This window comes from Tachypleus tridentatus, chromosome 13, assembly GCF_004210375.1.
Source record: "Tachypleus tridentatus isolate NWPU-2018 chromosome 13, ASM421037v1, whole genome shotgun sequence".
NCBI lineage: Eukaryota > Metazoa > Arthropoda > Merostomata > Xiphosura > Limulidae > Tachypleus > Tachypleus tridentatus.
Genome location: NC_134837.1, coordinates 14,995,259 through 15,010,774, shown reverse-complemented (window position 1 = coordinate 15,010,774; position 15,516 = coordinate 14,995,259). Strand labels below are relative to the sequence as shown.

The 15,516-nt window shown below is 30.9% G+C and overlaps 3 non-coding genes across 3 annotated transcripts; all 3 read left to right on the top strand.

Annotated features, from left to right (window-relative positions):
• The first annotated feature begins 6,955 nt into the window (after nucleotides 1–6,955).
• On the top strand, nucleotides 6,956–7,027 carry TRNAM-CAU (transfer RNA methionine (anticodon CAU)). Its single transcript has one exon. It is a non-coding gene; the product is annotated as a tRNA-Met (tRNA).
• A 4,527-nt stretch (nucleotides 7,028–11,554) lies between these two features.
• TRNAM-CAU (transfer RNA methionine (anticodon CAU)) lies at nucleotides 11,555–11,626 on the top strand. Its single transcript has one exon. It is a non-coding gene; the product is annotated as a tRNA-Met (tRNA).
• A 2,227-nt stretch (nucleotides 11,627–13,853) lies between these two features.
• Nucleotides 13,854–13,925, top strand: TRNAM-CAU (transfer RNA methionine (anticodon CAU)). The gene has a single exon. It is a non-coding gene; the product is annotated as a tRNA-Met (tRNA).
• The last annotated feature ends 1,591 nt before the right edge of the window (nucleotides 13,926–15,516 follow it).

Genomic DNA, 15,516 nt, shown 5'->3' with positions numbered 1-15,516 from the left:
ACGGCTTAATAATAATAATGGATTGAGAAAATATTTTACGTAGAGAAGCGAACAACGTTTCGACCTACTTCGGTAATCGTCAGGTTTCTGTTCAAGTGGGTTTTCTCGACATCATTGATTATAATTTCGTTTAAACGTGAATACTGTAGAAGTATGTAAAAACAATTGAGACTTGAAAGGCTACTTTCAAAATTTTTTCCCAGCTCAGATTTCTCATCATTACCCATTTTCTTATTTGTAAGGTGTGAAAATTGTGAAGTTATTGTAGAATCAGATTGGTGTAGAGTTAATATCTTATTTTGATGAACTTGTCAGAATGGCTATCCCAGACTGAAGACGGGGTAGTTTAGGTCAATATATTTTGAAATTTGCACTTCAAAAAATACTATTGATTTTCTATGGTGAAAAGAAAGACATTATTTACACTTATTTCCAAATTTATTACTCTTGTGTATCAATTAATTTTGAATCAATAATTCTTGAATAGATAACCAAGTTCTACGTGTTTACCATATGTGTGTTGATACCCAAATCTTGGGTTTCAAACTTTTTGGGAGTTTGTTTTTGTTGCAAAACGTTGAGGAAGTTTAATGAAATTTTTCTACTGTTTTAACCATATAAATTGTTTTTAGAAGGAATTGTAGGTGAGTGTTTCAGAGCTTTTTGGAATTAATTTTGGGTTGCTAGTTTCTTGACAGAACTGCCATAAGCTGAGTTTGAGGCGTTAGCACTTTGATTTAACCATTTCACGTACCCTGTATTTCGAAATACAAACTGTAGTTTAGAACTACCTTTTGTAAATAAAGATATTTAGTTAGAAATTTTAAAAGTAAATTTTTAATTTGTGATGTTTTGTTAAAAATTAATGTAATGTTACACTTGACATGCCTTTTTGCAGGATGCTTGTAAAACAGGGTGTTCGTAAAGTCTGCAGTTCCAGTTTTGTAATCATATACATATAAGTGCACAGTGACTTTCCGAACACCTCGTATGAACAATTAGAATTTGGTTCATAAAATAAACATTGACGTTTAATGAGTTTACATAAAAGTTGGATACAATTGTTTGTTATAAGGTTTCTTGTTTCAAAAGTGCGAGTCTGGTTTTAATAGACTGACAAGTCAACTTGTAGCTGAATGTTACTACCAACCAGGTTGATATACTTTTGACTGATTGAATTCTGTTTGAGGATAGGTGACTTCATAAATTTCTGAAGACATTTTTAAATTTTACCTTAAAAAACCGCTGGTGAGATTGGCTTATTGTTGTGGTTCGTTTTATTTACTGGTTAAAATACATCACATTTTCTTTTAAAAAAAGTTAAGATATTCTGTTTAGTGATGCATGTAGAATGCTTCAAAAGCCTTCCATTGAAATAACATTACAATGATATATCACGTCTTCAAATATAACATATTTTAAACACGGATCACTTAACCCCAGACTTCTGAGAGGAATTATTTTTGCTAACTTGATGTAGTTTTTCAGTAGTTGATACAAGAGAAGTCATTAGTTTGTATGTGATGCTAAGAATTTGTAATTCTTTACATTGTACTACATATACAACCACTGTGGTTGCTTTGTCCGGTCTTATAATCATTTTCCTTGTGTTGAATACGCTCGATTTTATGTGACCTTGTAACATCACGCGCTAAGATTTTCTTTGGTTTGATAATTGTGTATATATAGCTTTTTTTTTAAACGTTGTCTTTGGATAGGTTGTATCAACTTTATTTGCACAAGAATACTTTTTATCAAATATTAAATTCTATATCGTTCATTATTGGTTTTTGAAGTTGTAGCGTTTAAAAGAATTTTTTTTAACCTAGAAGAAAAGCAGTGACTTCTATTAAATAATTCAGTTCTGTGGCGCTGTTATCGGACTGTCATTATTAATTTTTTTTTGTTAAATAATACGAAGGGGTTGTTACTCGTGACGAAGTTTTGAATTGGTTGCTTTGGATATTGGAAATCGCACTAACAGTAGTTGGTCTTACTGCTGTCAGTGTGAAGCGTAAGGTTATTTAATGTATTGTGTGGGAATTTAAAAAAATTGCACTCGAAAGCTGTTTTGATTTTGGAAAACAATTTCAACCCATTGTACTGGTTGCCTAAGGATTCGTCTCTTCACAAGGAAAATATAGTTCACGGATGGGCAGATAAAAATAGGTAAGTGATTAGGTAAGTTATTTTCACTGTTTTCTCTATCTTGTTGTATAGTCTTAGAGAAGATTGCTCATTCAAAGGAGTTGCAAAAGTGGAAAGTTAGATTTCGATATTCGCGGTGTTAGATTATTGTGTAGCTTTGTTCTTGGCAAAAAAAAGTTGCTCTTTTGACAACAAGTTTCTAAGAACTTTGTAAGAGCGGTAATACAGCTCGTAGTAACAAGCGTAATCATATACTTTAATTAATCAACATTCTTGTCGCTAACTGCAAATTTGATTAAAAAAAATTGCCACCTAAGAATAAATTTTTGTTCTTCGTTCGAACTTATTTAGTTTGAATAGTTTTATAGCACTTGTATATTATTACGTAATTTAATTTTCAGTTAAAGTATATTTTCGAATGAATTGAGAATTAACTTGCATGTGATTATTTTGTTTGTATTAATATTTCTGTGTGTGTGTGTTTACAGGTTTAATTTTCACAGTAATGTCATATTAAATTCATTGCTGAGTTTGAAGGTCGCAATTATTCAATATTAAAATTATATAAATGAAAGATTTTACAGTCTGGACTGTTTGAAAAATCTTGCTTGAAGTTTCTCTTAGGTGGCAGCACAGTCATTAAAACAAAAATGGTTTCGGCAAGCAACAATGTCCACATCACATGGAGAAAATTCTAAAAAAATTTCTGTAAAATGTTTAAAAGATTATTTTGTGCTTTATAAAATAATATTGAAAACTTTTTATACCGATGTATATTAAAGTTGTATGAATAGATTGCGAAAAGGAAAATGTTTTAAGAATGAACTGATTTGTAGGCGTATCACTTAACATTGTATACAATGTTTCTATGTGTTTGAATCTACATTTTGTTATTTTAAAGCTTGCGTCTTCTGAAATGTTAAACGCCTTATGCAATTAAAAATTGAAAAATTTACCGAATTCTTCATGTTATATTTGACCACCAGATGGAACTAGTATCATACGTTAAAAGTAAATTTTAACATATTTTAATGTTCCATATATTCTTATTTAAAAATATGAACTTTAAAGTCGTGTTTGTGTTATTGCTACCAAAAGTAGACGTTTTGTGTAAATGAGATTTTCGTAGCGCTGTAACTAATTAAATTAAAGGATAATTAAATATAAAAGATTGATTAAAATGTGAAATTTATTTTTTCATGTAATTTAGTTTGTTAAGACACGATTTGAATACGATACGAGCATAATCTGTTGAGTAACGTTAGTTACAATGTGTATTTTGTTAGCATATTGGTAAGCGTTAAACGATAAAGTAGTAAAGTATTTTGATTTATTATATTGTGTAGTGTGCCAGTAGTAAAGGATACGACTTTGATCAGTTTATTTTGAGCTTGATGGCGTAAAGTCGGGCTTTACATTTTCTGTGGATTGGCTCATAACTAATAAATCGTCCTGTTGTTCAACGTCTGGATTTTATTTAGTCTAACAGTCAATTGAAATTATTTCGTATAAATTGTAATTGTTAATGGTTTATAAAGATATTTGGTGTTATGGCAGTTAAAAAGTTCTTTAACATTAGGTATTAATTAAATTGGGGGGGGGTTAAAGTGTACCTGATTGGTTATGTTTCCTAGTTATTTAGTGAAAGGGGCAGATGTAGTTTACGTACATACAGTCTCAAAATCATGGGTTCATTATTCCGCTGTAAGCTGTAAACATAAGCAATTAAGCCTAATTAAACAATTTTAGGTGAGAAAAATATCTTCATGTATGTATGTTGAAGAACGAGGAAAAGTATTGTCAACTTTTGTTGTGTGACATAGTGATATATTAGTTTGAATTTGATCGTTTTTACTGTTTTTTTCTATAAGTAGAAGTACATTACATAACTGTAGTCGTTGCTTAATGTAATTTCATGCATTTAATTAATATTATCAAACGTAATAATTTATAATGCATAAAATAACCTCTATTTGAGTATTTTTCAGGATACTGTTATTAGTTCTGTTCTAAAAGCGCTGTGAGGAAATAACGTTAGATTCAGGAATTACCAACGTAACTACATGATCTTGTTTTAATAACGATAATTTAGAAGCTTTGTTTGTGCAAGAAGAACATTTGTTGAAACATTTGTGTTCCGATCGTGAAGCTTGGATGTGTTAATGTAGGTTGAACAATCGCCAAGTTCTTTTTGTTGTTTTTTAAAAGAAGGACAACGTTTCGTTGTAAACTGTCCGATCTGATAAATATCGCTAGCTCCAAACGTCATCCTTTAAAAAAACAACTAAAACTTGGTAGTTCTTCAACATAAATTATGATATCATTGTCGCCCATGCGGTTTTAACTACTTGCTTCTTTATATAAATGTAGGCGGTGTTTTTGACAATAAAATGTTTTGTTTAAGGTGGTTTGGACTGAATTATTTTAATATTTGTAATTAGTCTGAGAAGAATTTTATTCGTATGCCTTCGCGTTTGAAGTAGGTCACACTTAATAAAACAGTATTTATATTCATCAATGTTCTGTATAAAGTGAACACGAACTGTTAAATATAGTTGTTAATTCCGTTCTTGATAAAAACAAAACCTGTTTGTTTGGGGGGAAAATAATTGATGGAGTAGTAACAGGATAACTCAGGCCTTGAACAGTTTCAAGAGAGATAATGCAATATTCCCTCACGAAAATAATTAAAAAAATAAAACTGTATCTAAGGGAACTTTGATAGTTAACAATGCTGCATTACTGATGTCTTGTACCGTGCTATGCGTGAAATGTAAAGTCTACAGAAAAGAATTTCCGCCATCTTTAAAATGTGCGAGTTTTCTTGCGCAGAAAGCTTCTTCGAATAGTGTTTACATTTCAGACTTAGTTCGATTGCAGTAAAGTTGCGTTTAACTAATAAAATGTTTGTGTAAATGACGCTGATATAGTGTTTTTAATATTTTTATTGTAAACGTTCAAAGTAAAATTTAGTACAAGAATGTGGTGATGTCGCGAAACATTTGTGAACGAGAGTATATATATATATATAAAAACTGATGAAGCTTTTGTTAAATACTAGGTGGCAGGACTGCATCAATCTGATCAGTAAATAATAAACAATTATACACTTTAACTTGTAAATTCTTCATAATTTGCTTGAATACTTTTGCAAAAATTTATGCGTAATTTTTATTATTTTGTATGAAAATCATTGGAATACTTATATAAATGTAATTGAAACTGATTATTTGACATGATGCTTCTGTTAAAATGTTAGTTTTATTTCTCTTACAATGGGCATCGTGTCCCGTCATAATCTCTTACTAAAACATTAAGTGGTTTATAATAAATAATTTCTCTACCTACTAAATGGAAGATTTGTAGCTTATTTCTGTGTACGTTAACAGTGAATAAAACCGCAATTTATATGCTATGCCTACTTTCAATTTTCAGTTGGAATTAATATGAAATCGCATACTACATTTAGGTGTTTGTGGTCAGTGAAAAATGAAAATGTTTGAAAATGATTTAAACATTACTTACCTTGGCTCAGCATGGCCAGGTGGGATAAGGCGTTCGACTCGTAATCTCAGGGGCGTGGATTCGATTCCCAGTTGCACCAAACATGCTCACCTTCTCAGCCGTGGGGTAGTTATAAAGTGACGTTCAATCCCAGTCTTCGTTCATAAAAGAGTAGCCCAAGAGTTGGCAGGAGGTGATGGAAACGTTTTGAAAACTTGTTATTTGAGTAGTGTGCCATACGTATCTATTTGAACTCTCTCATTCATCAGGAAGTTATAGATTCCTTAAGTTTGAACTAATCTGCACAAAAAATTAATTACGTTTTATTCACAAAGCCAAAGGAATAGAGGAAAGTTTTATTATACAAGAAATCGTAACAAAATTTACAGTACTTTTTAATTATTTACTTCTGAATCATTCTGTCTAACAGCTCTGGTAAAAACAAGTAAGAATAGAAAACAAAGATAAAGAAAAAAGGAAAATATATGTTAATTGCTCCAAAACAGTTCAGTCGCATTTCAAATACGAAAAAAGAATAGTTAGTTATATCGTTCGTTAAAAAAGTAACTGCGTTTCAAAATCAAATTTAAAAATATCGACGAAGGTTTATAAACCGTGAAATTGATGCTCTTTTCCTCATGTTTCTTCTGTCGCTCTTGCCGTTATCTACTTCATTTTCGTATTATTTGAAAAACAAATCTTCATTCTTTGCTTTTACTCTACTTTGTTTTACTTCTAAACTTTTAATGGACGATATCTCACTACTCTCAAGAAAGCATCACACTTCATAAAGTTCAGACCTAGCGGGACTTTTGACATATTGAAAAAAGATATTCGTATGGAATTTTCTCCCTATTTCTTACACATCAATATAATATCAGAATATTAAATATCCTTGAAATGCGTGTTTGTCGTCAGTTTCGAAATCGCTTGTAACGCAGATATCGTTGAATATAAAAAAATCACACTATTTTAAATTTCGTTTAATAACAAGTATTGGATGTTTGATGGACTTGAAATAGGTCAAATAGACGTATAATGGGAAAGCCAAAATTTTGTCGTTTCTTCATTATGTCAACACTTTTGACCGTTTCCAGAAAATTAAACAACGATGTGAGTAGAAGAGTACGGAAATATCCCGATAGCGATAATTATTTCTGAAGTTATTTCGATAGGATACAAAATTTATGAATACAACAATTTACACGTTCGAAACACGTAGTTGTTATGGAGAACCAAAATAAATGTTCTATAACATTAAGTATTTGTTTTATGAACCTTTATAGTAGACATAGGAAAACGAAGCAGAGTGGCGCAGTGGGAGCGTGCTGGGCCCATAACCCAGAGGTCCGTGGATCGAAACCACGCTCTGCTACAATGTTTTCTTTTCACTTAACATCGCAAAGAAAGGCACGTGTGAAATTCCATAAACTATAGTCTTGCGGTTTCACATAAAGCTTGTAAATCATTACTCTTTGTTCCACTCCATTGAGAGATCCCAGTGAAATTTCAAAGTTAGAAGAAATATCAAGAAAACAAGGTGAAACGAAGATGTTTCTGTATCAATCAAAACTAATATACACTTCCATACAATAAATGTATAAACTGTTTAGTTTCACCGAGGAATGTTTTTCGCCTTATAGATGTGTGAGAATAAAGGCTATTAAAATGTCATTTTCACAAAATAGAGGAATCAGAATATAAAGGTGAATATACGAAATTATATTATGATGAAAATAGTGATAAACAAGGAAAGTAAGGAATGCGTTTAGTTTCAATAATCTAAGTTGGGAATGTGTGAATTACGTTAACTAACTTTGTATGATTTTCTCTGTGAACCTACATAATTTACGAATAAAATATATTCACAATACAAGTTCACTTGTAAATGTATTATAGAAGTAACGCTGATTTTATGTTCAACGGCATTCCTCTGGATGATATGACAATTTCTATAAATTTAACGTAGTTTTACAAGCGAAACAGTAAACACAAAGAATCGCAACACTTTTCTCAGTAGGACATTATCATTCTTTATAGAAAAAAATGGTAATAATTTATTACAAATTTTCGAATTTAATAGGAAGTTTCAAAACGTCATTCTTTAGTTCGTTTACTGTATTACACGGAAATTTCACTCTTAAGTCAAATATCGTATATTGTTGACAGAGTATTTACAAAGTTACTAAAAATTAGAGACGTTTCATGTGACAGGTGTCTACAAAATACCTTACGTTTTTCAAAAGGGAATAATCAAACCTTTTTTGTCATTAAACCACTTAAACTTACAGTTTCATTCACCAACAAAATAACACGAGCAAATTAAATTATTCATAATGTATACAAAATATGTAATCATAAGTTTACCGAGAATTGTAAGACTTTTTTTTGACTCGTCCAAAGTTTCCAACTAACATTTCGTTAATGTCCCAAGAGTTCACACTACGAGTTTTATTCCGTGGTAAACAATAACATCGTCGAATTGTGTCAAAAAGGAAAAGAAACGTTTTGAAAACTCTTTATTTGAGTAGTGTGCCATACGTATCTATTTGAACTCTCTCATTCATCAGGAAGTTATAGATTTTTTAAGTTTGAACTAATCTGCACAAAATTAATTACGTTTTATTCACAAAGCCAAAGGAATAGAGGAAAGTTTTATTGTACAAGAAATCGTAACAAAATTTACCGTACTTTTTTGATTGTTTACTTCTGAATCATTCTGTCTAACAGCTCTGGTAAAACAAGTAAGAATAGAAAACAAAGATAAAGAAAAAAGGAAAATATATGTTAATTGCTCCAAAACAGTTCAGTCGCATTTCAAATATGAAAAAAGAATAGTTAGTTATATCGTTAGTTAAAAAGTAACTGCGTTTCAAAATCAAATTTAAAAATGTCGACGAAGGTTTATAAACCGTGAACGTGATGTTCTTTTCCTTATGTTTCCTCTGTCGCTCTTGCCGTTATCTACTTTGTTTTCGTATTATTTGAAAAACAAATCTTCATTCTTTGCTTTTACTCGACTTTGTTTTACTTCTAAACTTTTAATCGACGATATCTCAACACTTTCAAGAAAGCATCACACTTCATAAAGTTCAGACCTAGCGGGACTTTTGACATATTGAAAAAAGATATTCGTATGGAATTTTCTCCCTATTTCTTACACATCAATATAATATCAGAATATTAAATATCCTTGAAATGCGTGTTTGTCGTCAGTTTCGAAATCGCTTGTAACGCAGATATCGTTGAATATAAAAAAATCACACTATTTTAAATTTCGTTTAATAACAAGTATTGGATGTTTGATGGACTTGAAATAGGTCAAATAGACGTATAATGGGAAAGCCAAAATTTTGTCGTTTCTTCATTATGTCAACACTTTTGACCGTTTCCAGAAAATTAAACAACGATGTGAGTAGAAGAGTACGGAAATATCCCGATAGCGATAATTATTTCTGAAGTTATTTCGATAGGATACAAAATTTATGAATACAACAATTTACACGTTCGAAACACGTAGTTGTTATGGAGAACCAAAATAAATGTTCTATAACATTAAGTATTTGTTTTATGAACCTTTATAGTAGACATAGGAAAACGAAGCAGAGTGGCGCAGTGGGGCGTGCTGGGCCCATAACCCAGAGGTCCGTGGATCGAAACCACGCTCTGCTACAATGTTTTTCTTTTCACTTAACATCGCAAAGAAAGGCACGTGTGAAATTCCATAAACTCTAGTCTTGCGGTTTCACATGAAGCTTGTAAATCATTACTCTTTGTTCCACTCCATTGAGAGATCCCAGTGAAATTTCAAAGTTAGAAGAAATATCAAGAAAACAAGGTGAAACGAAGATGTTTCTGTATCAATCAAAACTAATATACACTTCCATACAATAAATGTATAAACTGTTTAGTTTCACCGAGGAATGTTTTTCGCCTTATAGATGTGTGAGAATAAAGGCTATTAAAATGTCATTTTCACAAAATAGAGGAATCAGAATATAAAGGTGAATATACGAAATTATATTATGATGAAAATAGTGATAAACAAGGAAAGTAAGGAATGCGTTTAGTTTCAATAATCTAAGTTGGGAATGTGTGAATTACGTTAACTAACTTTGTATGATTTTCTCTGTGAACCTACATAATTTACGAATAAAATATATTCACAATACAAGTTCACTTGTAAATGTATTATAGAAGTAACGCTGATTTTATGTTCAACGGCATTCCTCTGGATGATATGACAATTTCTATAAATTTAACGTAGTTTTACAAGCGAAACAGTAAACACAAAGAATCGCAACACTTTTCTCAGTAGGACATTATCATTCTTTATAGAAAAAAATGGTAATAATTTATTACAAATTTTTCGAATTTAATAGGAAGTTTCAAAACGTCATTCTTTAGTTCGTTTACTGTATTACACGGAAATTTCACTCTTAAGTCAAATATCGTATATTGTTGACAGAGTATTTACAAAGTTACTAAAAATTAGAGACGTTTCATGTGACAGGTGTCTACAAAATACCTTACGTTTTTCAAAAGGGAATAATCAAACCTTTTTTGTCATTAAACCACTTAAACTTACAGTTTCGTTCACCAACAAAATAACACGAGCAAATTAAATTATTCATAATGTATACAAAATATGTAATCATAAGTTTACCGAGAATTGTAAGACTTTTTTTTGACTCGTCCAAAGTTTCCAACTAACATTTCGTTAATGTCCCAAGAGTTCACACTACGAGTTTTATTCCGTGGTAAACAATAACATCGTCGAATTGTGTCAAAAAAGGAAAAGAAACGTTTTGAAACCTCTTTATTTGAGTAGTGTGCCATACGTATCTATTTGAACTCTCTCATTCATGAGGAAGTTATAGATTTTTTAAGTTTGAACTAATCTGCACAAAAATTAATTACGTTTTATTCACAAAGCCAAAGGAATAGAGGAAAGTTTTATTGTACAAGAAATCGTAACAAAATTTACCGTACTTTTTGATTGTTTACTTCTGAATCATTCTGTCTAACAGCTCTGGTAAAAACAAGTAAGAATAGAAAACAAAGATAAAGAAAAAAGGAAAATATATGTTAATTGCTCCAAAACAGTTCAGTCGCATTTCAAATATGAAAAAAGAATAGTTAGTTATATCGTTAGTTAAAAAGTAACTGCGTTTCAAAATCAAATTTAAAAATGTCGACGAAGGTTTATAAACCGTGAACGTGATGTTCTTTTCCTTATGTTTCCTCTGTCGCTCTTGCCGTTATCTACTTTGTTTTCGTATTATTTGAAAAACAAATCTTCATTCTTTGCTTTTACTCGACTTTGTTTTACTTCTAAACTTTTAATCGACGATATCTCAACACTTTCAAGAAAGCATCACACTTCATAAAGTTCAGACCTAGCGGGACTTTTGACATATTGAAAAAAGATATTCGTATGGAATTTTCTCCCTATTTCTTACACATCAATATAATATCAGAATATTAAATATCCTTGAAATGCGTGTTTGTCGTCAGTTTCGAAATCGCTTGTAACGCAGATATCGTTGAATATAAAAAAATCACACTATTTTAAATTTCGTTTAATAACAAGTATTGGATGTTTGATGGACTTGAAATAGGTCAAATAGACGTATAATGGGAAAGCCAAAATTTTGTCGTTTCTTCATTATGTCAACACTTTTGACCGTTTCCAGAAAATTGAACAACGATGTGAGTAGAAGAGTACGGAAATATCCCGATAGCGATAATTATTTCTGAAGTTATTTCGATAGGATACAAAATTTATGAATACAACAATTTACACGTTCGAAACACGTAGTTGTTATGGAGAACCAAAATAAATGTTCTATAACATTAAGTATTTGTTTTATGAACCTTTATAGTAGACATAGAAAAACGAAGCAGAGTGGCGCAGTGGGAGCGTGCTGGGCCCATAACCCAGAGGTCCGTGGATCGAAACCACGCTCTGCTACAATGTTTTTCTTTTCACTTAACATCGCAAAGAAAGGCACGTGTGAAATTCCATAAACTATAGTCTTGCGGTTTCACATAAAGCTTGTAAATCATTACTCTTTGTTCCACTCCATTGAGAGATCCCAGTGAAATTTCAAAGTTAGAAGAAATATCAAGAAAACAAGGTGAAACGAAGATGTTTCTGTATCAATCAAAACTAATATACACTTCCATACAATAAATGTATAAACTGTTTAGTTTCACCGAGGAATGTTTTTCGCCTTATAGATGTGTGAGAATAAAGGCTATTAAAATGTCATTTTCACAAAATAGAGAAATCAGAATATAAAGGTGAATATACGAAATTATATTATGATGAAAATAGTGATAAACAAGGAAAGTAAGGAATGCGTTTAGTTTCAATAATCTAAGTTGGGAATGTGTGAATTACGTTAACTAACTTTGTATGATTTTCTCTGTGAACCTACATAATTTACGAATAAAATATATTCACAATACAAGTTCACTTGTAAATGTATTATAGAAGTAACGCTGATTTTATGTTCAACGGCATTCCTCTGGATGATATGACAATTTCTATAAATTTAACGTAGTTTTACAAGCGAAACAGTAAACACAAAGAATCGCAACACTTTTCTCAGTAGGACATTATCATTCTTTATAGAAAAAAATGGTAATAATTTATTACAAATTTTTCGAATTTAATAGGAAGTTTCAAAACGTCATTCTTTAGTTCGTTTACTGTATTACACGGAAATTTCACTCTTAAGTCAAATATCGTATATTGTTGACAGAGTATTTACAAAGTTACTAAAAATTAGAGACGTTTCATGTGACAGGTGTCTACAAAATACCTTACGTTTTCAAAGGGAATAATCAAACCTTTTTTGTCATTAAACCACTTAAACTTACAGTTTCGTTCACCAACAAAATAACACGAGCAAATTAAATTATTCATAATGTATACAAAATATGTAATCATAAGTTTACCGAGAATTGTAAGACTTTTTTTTGACTCGTCCAAAGTTTCCAACTAACATTTCGTTAATGTCCCAAGAGTTCACACTACGAGTTTTATTCCGTGGTAAACAATAACATCGTCGAATTGTGTCAAAAAAGGAAAAGAAACGTTTTGAAACCTCTTTATTTGAGTAGTGTGCCATACGTATCTATTTGAACTCTCTCATTCATGAGGAAGTTATAGATTTTTTAAGTTTGAACTAATCTGCACAAAAATTAATTACGTTTTATTCACAAAGCCAAAGGAATAGAGGAAAGTTTTATTGTACAAGAAATCGTAACAAAATTTACCGTACTTTTGATTGTTTACTTCTGAATCATTCTGTCTAACAGCTCTGGTAAAAACAAGTAAGAATAGAAAACAAAGATAAAGAAAAAAGGAAAATATATGTTAATTGCTCCAAAACAGTTCAGTCGCATTTCAAATATGAAAAAATAATAGTTAGTTATATCGTTAGTTAAAAAGTAACTGCGTTTCAAAATCAAATTTAAAAATGTCGACGAAGGTTTATAAACCGTGAACGTGATGTTCTTTTCCTTATGTTTCCTCTGTTGCTCTTGTCGTTATTTACTTCATTTTCGTATTATTTGAAAAACAAATCTTCATTCTTTGCTTTTACTCTACCTTGTTTTACTTCTAAACTTTTAATCGACGACATCTCAACACTTTCAAGAAAGCATCACACTTCATAAAGTTCAGACCTAGCGGGACTTTTGACATATTGAAAAAAGATATTCGTATGGAATTTTCTCCCTATTTCTTACACATCAATATAATATCAGAATATTAAATATCCTTGAAATGCGTGTTTGTCGTCAGTTTCGAAATCGCTTGTAACGCAGATATCGTTGAATATAAAAAAATCACACTATTTTAAATTTCGTTTAATAACAAGTATTGGATGTTTGATGGACTTGAAATAGGTCAAATAGACGTATAATGGGAAAGCCAAAATTTTGTCGTTTCTTCATTATGTCAACACTTTTGACCGTTTCCAGAAAATTAAACAACGATGTGAGTAGAAGAGTACGGAAATATCCCGATAGCGATAATTATTTCTGAAGTTATTTCGATAGGATACAAAATTTATGAATACAACAATTTACACGTTCGAAACACGTAGTTGTTATGGAGAACCAAAATAAATGTTCTATAACATTAAGTATTTGTTTTATGAACCTTTATAGTAGACATAGAAAAACGAAGCAGAGTGGCGCAGTGGGAGCGTGCTGGGCCCATAACCCAGAGGTCCGTGGATCGAAACCACGCTCTGCTACAATGTTTTTCTTTTCACTTAACATCGCAAAGAAAGGCACGTGTGAAATTCCATAAACTATAGTCTTGCGGTTTCACATAAAGCTTGTAAATCATTACTCTTTGTTCCACTCCATTGAGAGATCCCAGTGAAATTTCAAAGTTAGAAGAAATATCAAGAAAACAAGGTGAAACGAAGATGTTTCTGTATCAATCAAAACTAATATACACTTCCATACAATAAATGTATAAACTGTTTAGTTTCACCGAGGAATGTTTTTCGCCTTATAGATGTGTGAGAATAAAGGCTATTAAAATGTCATTTTCACAAATTAGAGAAATCAGAATATAAAGGTGAATATACGAAATTATATTATGATGAAAATAGTGATAAACAAGGAAAGTAAGGAATGCGTTTAGTTTCAATAATCTAAGTTGGGAATGTGTGAATTACGTTAACTAACTTTGTATGATTTTCTCTGTGAACCTACATAATTTACGAATAAAATATATTCACAATACAAGTTCACTTGTAAATGTATTATAGAAGTAACGCTGATTTTATGTTCAACGGCATTCCTCTGGATGATATGACAATTTCTATAAATTTAACGTAGTTTTACAAGCGAAACAGTAAACACAAAGAATCGCAACACTTTTCTCAGTAGGACATTATCATTCTTTATAGAAAAAAATGGTAATAATTTATTACAAATTTTTCGAATTTAATAGGAAGTTTCAAAACGTCATTCTTTAGTTCGTTTACTGTATTACACGGAAATTTCACTCTTAAGTCAAATATCGTATATTGTTGACAGAGTATTTACAAAGTTACTAAAATTAGAGACGTTTCATGTGACAGGTGTCTACAAAATACCTTACGTTTTCAAAGGGAATAATCAAACCTTTTTGTCATTAAACCACTTAAACTTACAGTTTCGTTCACCAACAAAATAACACGAGCAAATTAAATTATTCATAATGTATACAAAATATGTAATCATAAGTTTACCGAGAATTGTAAGACTTTTTTTTGACTCGTCCAAAGTTTCCAACTAACATTTCGTTAATGTCCCAAGAGTTCACACTACGAGTTTTATTCCGTGGTAAACAATAACATCGTCGAATTGTGTCAAAAAAGGAAAAGAAACGTTTTGAAAACTCTTTATTTGAGTAGTGTGCCATACGTATCTATTTGAACTCTCTCATTCATCAGGAAGTTATAGATTTTTTAAGTTTGAACTAATCTGCACAAAAATTAATTACGTTTTATTCACAAAGCCAAAGGAATAGAGGAAAGTTTTATTGTACAAGAAATCGTAACAAAATTTACCGTACTTTTTGATTGTTTACTTCTGAATCATTCTGTCTAACAGCTCTGGTAAAAACAAGTAAGAATAGAAAACAAAGATAAAGAAAAAAAGGAAAATATATGTTAATTGCTCCAAAACAGTTCAGTCGCATTTCAAATATGAAAAAAGAATAGTTAGTTATATCGTTAGTTAAAAAGTAACTGCGTTTCAAAATCAAATTTAAAAATGTCGACGAAGGTTTATAAACCGTGAACGTGATGTTCTTTTCCTTATGTTTCCTCTGTCGCTCTTGCCGTTATC